The following is a 15,394-nucleotide window of genomic DNA, read 5'->3' as shown; positions in this document are numbered from 1 at the left end:
ACATCTCAGAATCACTTGATAGATGTCACGACTTCCACCGAAGTCGGCTCCTCTCCTTGTTCGGGCGGCGTTCGGCGATCGACGTCACCGGCTTTCTAGCCATCGCCGCTCCATTTTTCACATATCCATTTGTCTTGTCTTGTTTCCATACACACCTGGTTTTCATTTCCCCTATCAATCTACTTGTATTTAACCCTCTGGTTCCCATCATGTTTTGTGTGTAGTTGTTTCATGTTATGTGGTGTTAGTTTACGCGCTTTACTTTTATGTTCTGTTTTTTTGAGCACGTTTGATTTATATAATGCTCTCGTTTTTTGGAACAATAATAAAAGTGCACCTGTTCATTATACTCTGCTCTCCTGCACCTGACTTCGCCTGCAATACACCATTGACAATAGAATGCTTCTTTTACACTGTGACTTGTGAAACAACAGTGTTAGACTAATATCTTTGGTTCCGGCTCATATTTCTGGGTTCATTAGGTGAAAAGGATTGAAATGGAATTTAGGATGTGTGTGGGAGCTGTCTTTAGAAACACTGTTTTAGAGCAATGTGCATAAAAAGCAGAATGAACACAAAGATTACTGATTGAAACTGTCTCAAATCGATGCAAACTATTTCTGTTGAATTCCAGCTCTTCCAGTTTTCTGTTAGGTAGTTGGCCTGGCAGTGCACACAGTCTTGGCATTGTCTTTCAGTTAGAATAGGTAGGAAACAGCAAATGTGAAATTGATAAGAGAGGAACATTATTTATATTATTAGTTTAATGTTAGCCATCTCGTTAATTGACTTTTCATCGCTTCCACAGAGGAGATGATTTCCCATCATGCACTCAGAGTGTATACTTGCATCTGGCTATCAGCACCTCTGCAGGCAGCGCTGTCCCAGGAAGAAACTCCATTTATGTTATGACTACAAAGACTGACTGAAATTGTGTGTTCATTCCAATTTCACTTTGTGTATATGCTTGAGCTACTACAATGTACCCATGTTTAGCCTGAGGGAAGAGACGTCTTTATTTTATTAGACCTAGCCACCAAAGTTTTGAATATCTTCATGGCCATTTTATGCAAACGTGTGTCAAAGCTGAATGGAAGTCAGCCCTGGAATGAGACATTCTTTATTGGGGCGTTGGCATGTTGAGCGAGTTAGATATATGAGGGGAAAAGCCATCAAAACCCTGTATTTTATCACTTTTCTAATGAATTCATTGGGATATTTCTAGCTTGGCGTTCACCTCACATTTATTCTACTGTTTGACTCCTGCTGTAAGATGGAATAAGTCCCTGCTGGTGGACCTTGAAACAACCCTTCGAAGAATGTGACAGTCACAGAACGGTCTGGTCGGTTAAGGAAATGCATGATTTTATTCTTGGATTTCATTTCAGGTCGTTACAGTACCACTTCCCCAATTAAATGGTTATCTTGGTGTCTGATTTCATTTTAATTCTATCACTTCCATTTGACATGGAACATATTGCGGTGGTATTTTACCCATTTCCCCATTATATGAAGTGAAATAGCATGACTTAGAAGTCTGTGGCTCCAAGTGTTCTTTATCAAATCCAGTCTACTGTTTTCTAATGAAGGAAGATTGTATTTTCCTTGGGAAGATGAATCTGGTTAAGTGTCACAGGATAGAAGGAGCCATAAACACAACAGACATTTATGAGACATGTATAAATATGAAATCATGAATAATGATATTATCTGCCTACAGAAATATTTAAGTTTATCATATCTAGTGTGCACACTGTCAGAATGTCTCAAGTGACTTAAACCTTGAGGCTTTCTGAAAATGAGCCGTGAAGTGACATGGCAAATTGCTATTTTATAGGAGTCTCCAATACTATGTAACTTCCTCTTTGGTGCACTTTCCAAGTTGATGTTAATCAAAATGAAACCCATCCCTCTCAGTCTGTCACACTTCATAAATCAGTCAGCTTTGCGCTATAGGTTTGCATATAAAATAATATCTTAAAAAGGGAATGTCAATTGGTGTGGTTGACTGTAATTTGAATTACCTCAAATACAGGTGAGAGGAGAAAGTCCAAGGATTCCACCTTCAACTCCATTCCATCTTCATAACATTATACTGAGGTCATTCAATTAACCATCCCATCATGCAATGCATGTAAAATACATTATGCGTTACTGAAATTTCCCAGACTTTAAGTAAAATGTGATACAACTACATCTGCTTATTAAAGGAAACTGAATATCCATGACGTTCATCAATCAGACAATCAGTCAAAAACCCAGAGCAGTATATAATATTTCCAAACCATACAGCCAAGGAGTGTTCTTTACAACCAGAGACAAAGGAAAGACTGGTATCCAAGTAGAGGTTGACTTTGACTTGCAATCGGCACAGGTTTTCAATTCAACCAATAGTAATCAGTAAAGAAGAATTTAGTGTAGTTTATGATTTTTAATGAAGACTTATTAAAGGCTTACAAAGTTGACATTTTGTTTACATTACCAAATATTTCGGCACAGTGGAAACATCAACCCACTGTCAATCCATTGGTCTCAGACATAGCCCAAGAAATTATAATTTAGGTGTTTTATATATTTTGGCTTCTAGTCACATGGCACAAGAGCCATAGAACAGTGGGAACTCCTTGTCACACAAGTATGCCAAATATAAGTTTGATCCATAATATGAAAAACTTTTTATAGCCACATGACCATTAGAAGTGACAATGACAGATGACTGTTAATTTGCAGCGCTGTTTTCAGAACAAAGCCTTCATTTGATAGAATGACCTGAGGTTGCCAGTTGTAAAAATCCAAAATAAGCACGATATTTATTTTCCTTGGTTTCTTGGACTGTGATTCCAGTGTTTATTTTTCTAAAACATCCACACTTGCTTACCTTCATGCATACCAAATATGAATTATGGTTGAGTTTGGGTCTGTATTTGGTTTTAAACTGACACTGGTTTCATCCTAAATGATTGTCAGTTCAACAAATGGCAGTAGACATATCCTTAGCAGTTTATTGGTGCATACAGTATTTAGCCAAATGAGTCAAAATGTCAGCATATTAATGGGTATGATAAACGTTTGGCTTGTATTTTCATTTCCCTTAATTTAACTTCCAAGGGAGAGACAAGGAAGGCTAATACAGCACTCTTTCCTACTGACCCATTCTAATAGGAAAACAGCATTTTAAGGAAGTAAATTACACAGTTTTAACAGGTCAAAGGGTATTGTGTAATATATGGGCAAGAATATTTCTAGTGCTTTGACTGGGGGCAAAGAAATAGGTCATTTAAAATGTTATTAGGCCACATTTATTCCCAACGGTTTATGGACGCCACTTGACCTTCACTTAAAAGTATTTGTGGAAAATCAGGACAACATTGTAAAAAGAGAGGTTAGTTATGATTTAGGAGTTTAAAACGTGAATGTGTCCCAAGTCTGCACATATACTGTACAAGCGTGTAAACACTTTGTTTGATAAAATCCAATGAAATGGCTTTTAGATCCGTTTCATGTTTTTGGTCCACATCATCATGTTGTTGAATCTTATTTTTCATAATCATTGTGCCAGAGGATCAGTTGGATGTTTATTTTTAACTGTGGTATCCCACACATGATTTTCTTCCACTCTGTAAGATTCTCATTTCCTAGCCAGAGGGGGGAAAATCTAATTAACGGGTTTAGATGTTTTAAGGGCACTTCACTGTATCATTTTGGTACAGTGTCCTTCATAAAATATAATTCCAACCTTCAAAAATGTACTTTTGTATGGAAACATTGCAGTAATCATCCACTGGAGATTCATTCAAGGTCTTTCCGATACCTGCTGTCATACCCTCTGTGTTATGCAGAGGCAAAATGAACATAGCTAATTATATTAACCATTACACACCTACTTTATTCATGCAGCTTGATGCTGGGAACTGGTAACTGATGGGGAGAATTACATAGCAAACCCACATGAAGCAACATGAAGAACGCCATTACAGAGTGAAGCTGTCCTCGGTTTATAAAGTAGTATTTTTCTGGTTGATCCCTTATTTAATGTATAAAGACAGGCCTGAAGTAGGATACGTGTGGTGCACACAGTGTTTATTGCTGGATTAGTATAGCATCTGACTCTCATGTTTCACAACTGCAGAGGCTAAAAGACCTGTTTAACCATTAATATTTCATCTTCCTTCAGCCTAAGGCTGTAATTCATGTGATGTGGTGAAAGTAAACTGAACCAGTGCATACCAATGCAAAATAAGGTACAATATGGTCAGTACAGAAAGCTAAACACTGTATTTACCACCACTTTTCCAGACGTGTCAACAGGAAGCATGTGGATTTAGGCCAGCCATTGGTATTTGTACTTGGCTTGGACTTAATAGTGCCCCTGTGCATCAATCAAGTAGTTCCCTTTGTTAGGTGGAGATTGTCTTAAAGCTGTCTCTCCTGAGGGAGCAGGCACTTTTCATGTCCTTGAGTTCGGCTAATGGTTTGTCTTCTACTTATATAGTCAACACGGTTGACTTGGGCCGTTACCTTAATTGGAGGCTCATCTGGGATTTCTGATCTGATATATTTTAAGAATTCATCTAATCATCTACAATCTACCATAAAGATACAATTATCTTTAGCTAATCTTTTTTTGCACCTACGATACCACATTTCTAATGGCACCCACAATTCTTTGCATCACAATGATTGTCGGCAGTAAAGTTGGCGTGACTATAGTATGCATTGGTTGAAGCTCAATAAATTTGCAAATCAACAAATCAACTTCGCAAATCATCTCGTCATGATCCGTTTGGCCGTTACCCAGAACCACTATATCGGATTTTTGACTATCAATAGGGTCTTCTAGATGTCGAATTAATGTGACCATTAGACTTAGATCCATTTGGACAAAACAAATTTGTAGTTTTTCTTAAATTCACAATTTATTGCTCTCACGTGCATATTTCTGCCCAATAAAAAACAACAATGTGCTTCCTTTTTCTAGCATTTCTGACAGTGCTAACATCTTTTCAGCTGAATCTCAGAGTTCTAAACTGGTCGAGCAACTTGTTTGCTGCGCAACAATAGCAGCTAGCTGGTAGAAGGCTAGCAGCTGTAGCTAGCTAACCAACACCATTTGGATGAGAAGCAAAAGCAAGTTAGCTAGCTAGCTATATTTTGCTATGGAAGGTTTTTCATATGGCTGAAGACAGTCGTCTGTCTAAACTACTGACCTGGGCACTTGCATGTAATCAGAGCACAAACAAATAAGCTAGTGAATGTCATTGGCTGCAATTATAGCCAGTTAGATACACCAAACTTTGGGAACTTTGTGAAAACTGCCACACTGAGTTTCCCAAAACACCACGCAGAGAGAACGTCGTTGGAATCATGTGTCAATACTGATAGGATCAAAAGAAAGCAAGTGCTGCTCTCGGATCAGCGTTCTCCATTCAAATCTTTCCTATTAACATTACATTATTTCACAATATTGACGACAGATCAGCTCCTAGAGAGATATTAGCACCTATGGCTGCAAATATTGCAGCGGCTTATTCTAATGCTTACCCAATAACAATGCACTAAATCACCAATTTGGCACATCATTGCATGTTAGGCTACACATCATGAAATATATTGAGACAAATTACAGACCGTAGCCTACAAGTAGTAAAATAGAACTCAATTGATTTTACATTAAATGTATTGTATTTCAATATGATTGAAATAGGCCTATAGCTCACTGTTTATATTTGAATGCATTCATCATTTTCATTTGAAGCAAATTTTTATACGTTCCTTGTTTGCATCAACTGCAAAGACATTGGCAACTTTGTATTTGTAGTCAGCTCTGTTCTAAAGTTATTGTGGTTGCAGAGATATGGTTAAACCATGTGATTCTATGTTTAGAGGAGATATTCTGTGTATTATGCGGGAGGGGAAAAAGTATCTAATGATTTCAAGTGCAACTTTAATAACGATGGTTTAGATAAACAGCTCTGAGATTTAACGATGCTCCTACAAAAGTTGTTACGATAAACGTAGCCTTTAGATGCTCTTGAGATGCTCTCAAACTCTGCTCCCATCTGTATTCATATTTATACTGCCATTTATAAATGTGGGAATGAGTGTGTGCTCTTTTGCTGGAGTTGGACAGCTGTGTACAGCATTACTAATAACATTTGTACAGTAGTTAAAGGATTTAGAGCACCTATCCAATATCCAATTTGTAAATATTGTAGCAGGCTCAAGGTTTTGGGGTTTCCACATCACCGAGTTCAATTAAAAAAACATGCACCAGTAGCACAACTAGAATGCAAATCGGGAGTTTTGGGGCAGGAAGTCCATATAAGGCTCGGGGGTGGAGCCAGCGGGCTGCCGAATATCTCCCCTCAATAACCATTTCCCTCACCTCTCCATGCCATCTGCCGTCTGCCACACCCCCACCCACTCCAGCTCCCTAGAGCATCCCCCCTGGAGGCACCATTTGCTTCTGTAATGATTTTAGAAAGGTAAATGAAATCTCAAAGCTCGACACCTACCCCATGCCACGAATTGATTAATTAATCGAACGGCTCAATTTATCAGCACACTCGACCTAACGAAGGTTTATTTGCAGGTTCAATTAGCTCCCGAGGCACGGGAAAAAACTGCTTTCGCCACCTCAGACGGATTGTTCCATTACAAGAAGCTGCCCTTTGGGCTGCACTGGGCCTTGGCCACCTGCCAGAGGTTGATGGACCGGGTTCTCCGACCCCATTGGGAGTATGCGGCGGCATACATCAACAATATTGTGATCCATGGGAGCAAGTGGGAGACACATCTAAACCAGGTGAGCGCGGTATTGCCGGCCTTATGGGAGGTGGGGCTAACAGCAAACCCAAAGAAATGTTGGCTTGGCATGCTGAGTACCTGGGGTACACGATGGGCAGGGAATGTGTCAAAGAAAGCGGAGGCGACTGGCCCCGGCCCCTCACCAAGAAGCAGGTACTCACGTTTGTGGGGTCGACTAGTTACTACCGTAGATGTATTTCCCACTTTGCCTCCCTACCCATCCCCCTGTCAGATCTGACCAGGAGCCGTTTGCCTACCCAGGTGACGTGGACCGAGGAGATGGAGAAATTCTTCCAGGACCTAAAGGGAGAACTGTGTTCTGGACCCCGGAATTCTCCAAACCACTGGTGGTACAGACCAATGCGTCCGAAAACAGGGGTGGGTGCCATCTTATCACAGCTACAAGAAGGTGAAGAACACCCAGCTGTTGCCACGGTGGAGAAAGAATGTCTAGCGATCAAGTTGGGATCCTCCAGTTGGGCTGTGCCGAACCAGCCCACTAGAGAGGGCTCTGCAGCCACCTCGTGGTCCATTTTGAACACGTCTTCCAGACTCGCCACCTCTCCCTCCAGTCTGGCTTCAACAGAGTCCCCATCCGAGAGGGGTTTGGTTGATGCCTGGGAGTCCACTTCCTGGAATCCACACATCCGGGCATCCCTCCTTCTGGCGTCCCTCCCACCTCTCCGGCTTCCTCCTCCATTCTGGTCCCCTCAGTTCCCCACGCCTCTGGACATACTGGTCCACAGTTGGCGGAACATCATGAAATCCCTCCCGATAAGAACTGGCATAGGCAGGTTTGGGACGACTCCCACTGGTTCTGTGTGTTGTCCCTTTGTGATCTGTAGGTGGAGGAGTGTGGCAGGATAGTCCTTGGTCTCACTGTGTATGCACGAAATGGCCATGGTGTCCGCCAAGTTCGGGGACTGGGCGACGTCCGGTCTGATCAGGGTCACCATACTCCCAGAGTCCACATGTGACGTGGTGTCCTTTCCGTTGGCTCTTACCGGGGTGACAGAGGAAGGACCACTCTCCCTAGCCCAGCATGCCATCAGCAATCCGCAGGGCCACCCATTGGCTACTTCATTGGCTGAGGCCGAAGGCATCGGGACATCGCATTTTGGACAGTTCCAGGCGATGTGTTCCGTCCCGCCACACTCGTAGCATTTCCTGCTGTCCAGGTTCAGGAAGGGGCTTCGACTCGGGTAGCTGACTCTGGGTGTCCCCTCATCCTTGGCCGGGATCCTGGCGCGGTCCTCCTCCCTTAGTCGCTACTTCACTGCGCAGGACCTCCAAAGCCACCTGTTGTCCTTCCACCAGCTGATCTGCGCTCTGCGGGTTAGCTTAGCTGGCTAACTGTTTTAGCTTAGAACGGGAGAGAGCGTATGAAGTTATCTATGACCACTGTCTCGATGGGCGTGAGCATCAGGGATTCAGCAGTTAGCCAACTCTTGGCCAGCCTAATTAGATCATGCATTTGTGATTGGGTGGACGCTGTAGGATCATACACCCAATCATCTTTGTGCCCTGCTAATCAGGGTGTAACCATACCGGTGCAGAATTTCCTTTTTCAGCACCTCATAATGCGTTGCCTGGTCAACCGTCAGATCCTGAGAGGTCTTCTGTGCCGCGCCTGACAGGATGGGTGCTAGCATGCTGGCCCATTGCTCATGGGGCCATTTTCCCTAGCCGCCATCCTCTCGAAGGCTTGTAGGTAAGCCTCGATGTCATCAGCCTATGTCAGCTTCAGTATAAACCTACTGGGTTTGGGACAAGAGACTGCTGTACCTGCCGCCCTGCCAGCCTGGGCTGCTGTCAGCTGGCTGAATTCAACTCGCAGAAGAGCGGTCTGCTGACGCTGTTCCTCCAGCCGCTCCCGATGCATAGCCTGATGTGCTATTTTTTTTAAATAAGTATTTTACCTTTATTTAACTAGGCAAGTCCGTTAAGAACAAATTCTTATTTTCAATGACGGCCTAGGAACAGTGGGTTAACTGCCGTGTTCAGAGGCAGAACAACAGATTTTTACCTTGTCAGCTTGGGGATTCAATGTCCAATTCTCAAAGTCCAATGCTCTAACCACTAGGCTGCCTGTCGCCCCAAAAATGTTTGCCTCCATTAGCTGTTTCACCGATGCTTCCATTGTGCTCTGTGTCTGTTTAGTTATTGAGCTTGGTTTGGGTTGCCCACATTCTCCACCATATGTAGCAGGCTCAAGGGTGTGGGGTTTCCATGTCACCAAGCTCAATAACAAAACACACACCAGTAACTAGAATGCAAATGGGGAGTTTATTTGGGATTTTTGTACACTGGTGAAAAGGGGGGAATTCACCAACTATTTCACAGTCCACAACCGGTCTTGCTGTCCGTTCCGTTCTCCAGGGGTAACCCTAAAACTCGGGTCCTCAGCCAATCCGTTTCGGTACACAAGGGGGGTAACCACACAGATATTTCTCTCTTTTCACCCACTCTTCATCATGCACGCTTCTCTCTCCATTCTCTGCCCCTTTGTGCAGGCTGCTTCCTCTTTTATCCCCAAGCACTCCCTGGCTTAATGATCTACAGCCTCTCCTCGTTTGGGAAGGAAGACCATATAAGGCTCGAGGGTGGAGCCAGCGGGCTGCAAGATATCTCCCATCAATAACCACTGCCCTCACCTCTCCCTGCCGTTTTCCACAATATGTACTCTTAAAAGTGTTTTGTACTTGTCTAATGACTTTGTATTTTTATAGATGTTTCTTAGCAGTTTCTCATTTGTCACAGTGTTTGTGTCAGGAGTTACCAAAATCTGACAAGATTATGCAGACTGTGTAACTTAAAGTTATGTGTGTATTTATTTTAATAGCAGGACACTGTAAAGTCCATTATCCTTCTGAAGAGAATGAATTAGACTGATTGAGAAGGTTTGAATCCTAAGCAACCCACCTACACATTGTTGTAAGTACAATAGACCAACATAGCTACTGTAGAAGCTGTGTGCTGGAAAACCTTGGTAGAGCATGGGTGTAATAGGCATTGTGGTGCTCATTTGAATTTCCTTTCTTTTTTGGCTTCTGACCAATGCCTACCTCTCACTTATCAAGTCCCCATCTGCATTGAGACTTCTCCACTCTTTTCCCAGGCTTGTCTGTATGAGGTAGTAACTACAGTACATGTGTGGCTTCTTTGTGTAGTGGGTAAATTAATATGGTTGTCTTAACAATTAAAACCAACAGTCAATCAATGATCAAACTGGAGCATGTTCAATGCTACTAGCATTCATGAAACACAGTTCAAGGCTTTGGCAGAGGTCTATTATAATTCCTCATTGTCGGGCAAAATCAACTTTACCAATAGATAGGCTTCCATACAAATGACAGATTCTCCTGCGAATCTTCTCAAATCTGCACAAAAACAATATGTGCATTTTCGAACCAAAGAGGTGTTTGCATCAAATTGACTTGTTGCGGTTGAAAGGCTGTGCGTGATGACATAGTGCACAGAAAATAACTTTAGTGGTTAAATTCCCCAGTTACCGAATAAAAAAGTTAAATGCGTTTCCATCGCATTTACTGATAGTTTTGTCACTTAATTAAATGGTACATTGCGGGTATATCCTACATGAGATTATCATGGACAAAATAGATCATTTTTTATTTTCCAACCATCGATCATCATGTCACCAGAATAACACCCTCAATATTTTATTGGAAATGAGCATCAAGCTCATCACCGTGCACTTTCGTGCACCTTATTCATACCTTATTCAATCTGTAGCCTAATAAACTGCATGCTTTCACGAGTTGTAGTGGGAGGACCACACAACATAATTGCGTCACTCCAAGTTTACTTCTATTTGATGGTTAGTATATACATTTTTGTCCATAAAAGCATTTTCATGGCCATTTTACCAACACAAAAATATCCCGTTGTCTAGCGTATGTAGTTTTGTCCACATTTGGAAAGTTTACCGACAAATTTGCTGATTGCATCAGGCCTGGCGATGTACTTTAGTCACAGAAGAATGGAAACCTGGTTTCTGTGTGATGTCACATCCTTGAAAATGAATCCCAGTAACCATATCATCCAGACACAATTAAACTCCTGAGTCAGTCAGTAATAAAAAATAGTGGGATTTTCTTAATGAAATAACAAGTTTGAGAGAGAGAGAGATAAATAACGATTGATATAGGAGTATTGGTGTTACTATGGTCACCTTGCATAATTAACTTCAGAGGATTTGGCATTGATACAGCTATCTTCGTAATGTTGATCTCTGCAATGTGATATCACTTCCCTATCCAATAAAACAAAGATAGGAACCAGACAAAGTTGATGTTTCTATATCATATAAACATTGAAACATGGCTTTGTGAGGGACTTGATTTATGCTTCCATCCACAGCAACCATCTGAAAAGTAGATTTAGCGATAAACTATCTGTATGGGTACAATGTTTTCATAAACTCATTCTACAGGACCTACACATACATGGTATTGCAATTTGGTAGTGGGGTTAGACAAATCATAAGTATTTGGGGTGTTTCAAAATGTTGCCTGTTCGCTTTAACGGAACCTGATATACACTGATATACACATTAAGAACTCCTGCTCTGTCCATGACATAGACTGTCCAGGTGAATCCCGGGGCAAACTATTATCTGTTATTTATGTCACTTGCTAAATCCACTTCAAATCAATGTAGATGAGGAAGAGGAGACAGGTTAAAGAAGGAGACAACTGAGACATGTATTGTGTTTGTGTGCCATTCAGAAGGTGAATGGGCAAGACAAAATATTTATTAAGTGCCTTCGAATGGGGTAAGGCAGTAGGTGTCAGGCGCACCGGTTTAAGTGTGTCGAAAACTGCAACGCTGCTGGGATTTTCACACTGAACCGTGTCCCGTGTGTATCAAGAATGGTCCACCACCCAAAGGACATCCAGCCAACTTGACATAACTGTGGGGAGAATTAGTAAGGAAGGTGTTCCTCAACATTAGGAAGAAAGGCGTTCCTAATGGTTAGTATAGTCAGCGTATATGTTGTACATGTCTATTCCAGCCAGCTGACGATAACAGAGGGAATACAGGCATGAGATAATGTGTGAATTTGTAATTGCTCAGAATTCTAGAAATCAATTCATGTTCATCAAACTATGGATATCTTTGATGAAATACATGAATAACCTCACAATGAGCACTAAGACCTATTTAATTGATTTGAACAATCTCTGTTTTAACCTAAATATTTTCAAGTACACAGTACAGCACTTAATTTTATGAAACAGTGTAGGCTTGTAAAATCAGCTCTTGCCAGCTGGCCTGGAGCTTTATAGCAGTGTCTCAGTGGTGCAACACTTTAAATGCTTTCTTATGGTTTTACTGCCTAGACCTACAAAAAAAAGAAGGTGTGTGGGCACTGATAAAGTAGTACCTCTTGGGTCAAATGTATTAACACCAGGGAGCACAAACACAGGTATTTGCAAAAAATTGTCTTAACAATTGACTAGTTTTGGTGTCCTTTATTAAATTAGCCTGATGATGTTGAATGTTAAGCACATACTAAAGAACACATAATGGACATTTTATAAAGTGTCGATAACAAGAGCTACAGCTGTTGCTTCATTCTCTTGTAGACCCCATAATGCATTGAGGGTGATGTAAAAAAATAAATATCCATTGCAGTGATCATAGGTTGCACTCCTGCATGAAGCAGTTCATTTTTGTCACAGTGATGTGGCATCGCCTCAGGCCCAAAGATACTGAAGTCTCATGAACTTACTACAATCCTTAGCCTGTTACAATGGTGCCGTGACTCGTATTAGCCCTAAGGATAGTTGCTAGGCCAGATTAACTTCTCCAATACTTTTGTGGTCTAGAGATAGATTTGTGCCTGTTACACACACATCTTTGGTTGTGATACTCTCATTATAACTTGGGGTATTGTTATTTGAATACATTAACAGGGGATAATACCTTTAATGTAGCTTGCTGCCCGTCAAAGTTCAGATATGAAAAATACGTTATGCACGTCAAAGATTGTAATCCAAGTCAAACAAACATCTGCATTGAGGGGTTTCACAGCCAATAAAGGGCTCCAGGAGTGGACTAATCTTTCATCAAGAGAAATCCACATTATAGCACTTACATTGTTTTTGTAGTAATCGAGCCATACTAAATCAGTGCGATTCATTCAAAATCTTATGATTTAGAGGGTGATTTTCCAGCACTCACCCAGAAACTACAGGCTAGGGTCTTCAATCATCATCCATAGAAGGTACAAATCCTCCAAGTCTAGAAGAGAAATCCATTTGTTACAGCATGTCACCACCAATGGCTTTTGAAAATTATAGTCTGCCATTTGTAAAACTGCACATAACGGCTACCAAGATAACAAATAATACTGGGTGAAATCATAAATCATAATCATGAATCAAAAAATAGGATTTTCTGTGAACTTGCTTGTACATACCTAATAACCCAGAGAAGTGATTGACTAGGTGAATAAGATCATTAGGAATTCCTATGTCTGGAGAAGAATGCAATTAGCAGGTATCCTGAGAAACGCTAGCTTCCTGAAGTAGAAAGTATTTAGACAAATGTCTTCATGGCTCAAATCTGAAGTAAACAAGAGGAGTTGCCAGGACTTCACAGTGCACCACGTCAACATGGAAAACACGGAGTGTTGTTTCTGTTCGGAGAAAAACACAATTAGGTATTTTCTCAGCATTTATAATTCAGTTTATTGATGAGGAGAGATTATCACACGTCTGAATAACAGGTAAACTGGTCCTTACTGCAAAGAGTAGTGAATCCAGAGAACATGCCTACTCCGACCTTCCAACAGAAAATAGGGAAAAGAAAATGGGGGGGAAATTTGGGAGAACGGGTTGGGAGAACATAACCGCAATTATTAGCATGGAATACATCTGTATTCTCTTTCATAATGCACAGTAAGGGGGTTCATAATAATTGCCAAGTGCATTATTTAATGTTGCGACGGGTATGCCAACCTCAGGGTCTTTCCAACTTCTTAATAAGCCACACTTATTGCTCACAATTGATTGGAAATAACACTATTAAATGCCTTGTTCCTGCATTTAAAATGGTGTGTTGGTGGCCCCTGATTTGGAGTCTACGTTAATTGGGCTATAACTTCACTAATTGGCATGAATCTCATTGCCTAATTATTAGCCTCGATATTATTGATCAAACGTCATGGAATTGAGCGTGATATAAATCTACATCTCTCTAGGTTAGCCTAAGGTGGGCAGAAAGCTACTGAGTATGCACATGTTCTTATTTGTTTCAGATTACTGTAAGACTTGTAGCATTATCCAGATTTTCCTTAACTTTCAGAAGAGATGGCAAGCCAAAACTGTAGTTGGCAAGTTTCACCAACATGTACATAGATTGGACTAACAAGACATGTAGTGTCAAAGGTTATGAATTCATTGTTTGTCATGGTATTCGGTATGTGGACAATTGACTTCAAATTCTCAGAATCTAAATAAGGATATGATGTGATGAAAGAGTGCCACAAAATGTTCTGTGGCTCCTGCGTCTTGCCAAAAAGCCGTACTAATCATAAAAAAAATATAAAATAACTGTACTTAGTGTAAATAAAGTAAAAATCTGCTCTTAAATTGCAGTGGGTTTGTCTAACCCCAACAGGAGCTAGATATGCTTTGTTCAGGTGTGTGTGTGAGTGGGTGTGTTATTGTAAGTGTATACCTTTCAGCATATGACATAGTGTTTCTATGGCTTTCATTCCCAACACCAAAAATGAACCCCAGTTAGGCCAAGTAGTGAATTAAATTACCTTACTATGGACTCATTGAGGTAGAGTGAAAAACCAGAGACCATCCAGCCCCTCAGGACAACTGGCTGCCTGTCTGGGTTTTACTGGTGTTTCTGTCTCCTTCACCTGACCCTCTACCTGACGCAACAGAACAGACGACCAAAGGCCTGGCAAGAACAGTAATGATTTTGATAATGCTGGTGACTAAGTTTAGAGGTCTTGCATAGTGTCAATGACAGCACATGGAGAAATGACCTTGAAAGAAACCCAATTTTTGCACAGCATAACATTCTTGGTAACAATGTATTTTTTTGTTGAGGCTAGACTTTTAAAAATGGCTCAAGCTGTGTGGGTTTGCTGTTAGCTCCTGGCAAATGTAAAGACAGTGAATTTCTGATTGTAAAATCAGTAGGGGGCTGGAGAATTGTCAAAACAAGGCAAATATTGCTCTACTTTGAAATAGACATCTAATTTTATGTCAGCAGAGTTCCATCCAACAGTTACACATTATTTAACTCTTCATACAGGCTAGAGCAAAGGGTCACAGTATGGGCTACAACTGGTAACCATGTCAGATAAATGTCCACTTACTCACACGTTGAGACAGAGCACCACTGTTACCTACATTCTTTTAGAGTAGTATTGAAACATGGGCATGAAACACGTTTGATTAATCTGCGCTTGTGTGAACCATCCATAGAATACTAAACTATGAAGAATGCTATGAACAGTGCAGGTGTGGTAAATGTCTGTCAAGCCTGCTGCCCCTCAGTAGTGAACTTGGAATCCAACCAAACATGTTAACTGCAGCCA

General features: G+C 41.1%; 1 long non-coding RNA gene across 3 annotated transcripts in view; it reads right to left on the bottom strand.

The window, feature by feature from the left end:
* The window catches only part of LOC149978296 (uncharacterized), a 108,641-nt gene extending 93,695 nt beyond the window's left edge, over window positions 1–14,946 (bottom strand). Inside the window, exons 1-4 of one of the 3 annotated variants that reach the window (XR_016486299.1) lie at window positions 13,578–14,946; window positions 13,253–13,471; window positions 13,015–13,074; window positions 11,535–11,740 (exon numbers count right to left, since the gene is read on the bottom strand). This is a non-coding gene — a long non-coding RNA (uncharacterized LOC149978296). Of the gene's footprint in view, window positions 1–11,534; window positions 11,741–13,014; window positions 13,075–13,252; window positions 13,472–13,577 lie in introns of those variants that run through there. The other 2 variants (XR_016486300.1, XR_016486298.1) reach the window with 2 other exon arrangements.
* Window positions 14,947–15,394: the final 448 nt, after the last annotated feature.

The sequence above is a fragment of the Oncorhynchus mykiss genome, chromosome 14, assembly GCF_057628025.1.
Source record: "Oncorhynchus mykiss isolate SJ-2025 chromosome 14, ASM5762802v1, whole genome shotgun sequence".
In the NCBI taxonomy this organism is placed as follows: Eukaryota; Metazoa; Chordata; class Actinopteri; order Salmoniformes; family Salmonidae; genus Oncorhynchus; species Oncorhynchus mykiss.
The sequence above is the reverse complement of the archived record's forward strand: the minus strand, read 5'-3'. Positions and strand labels throughout refer to the sequence as shown.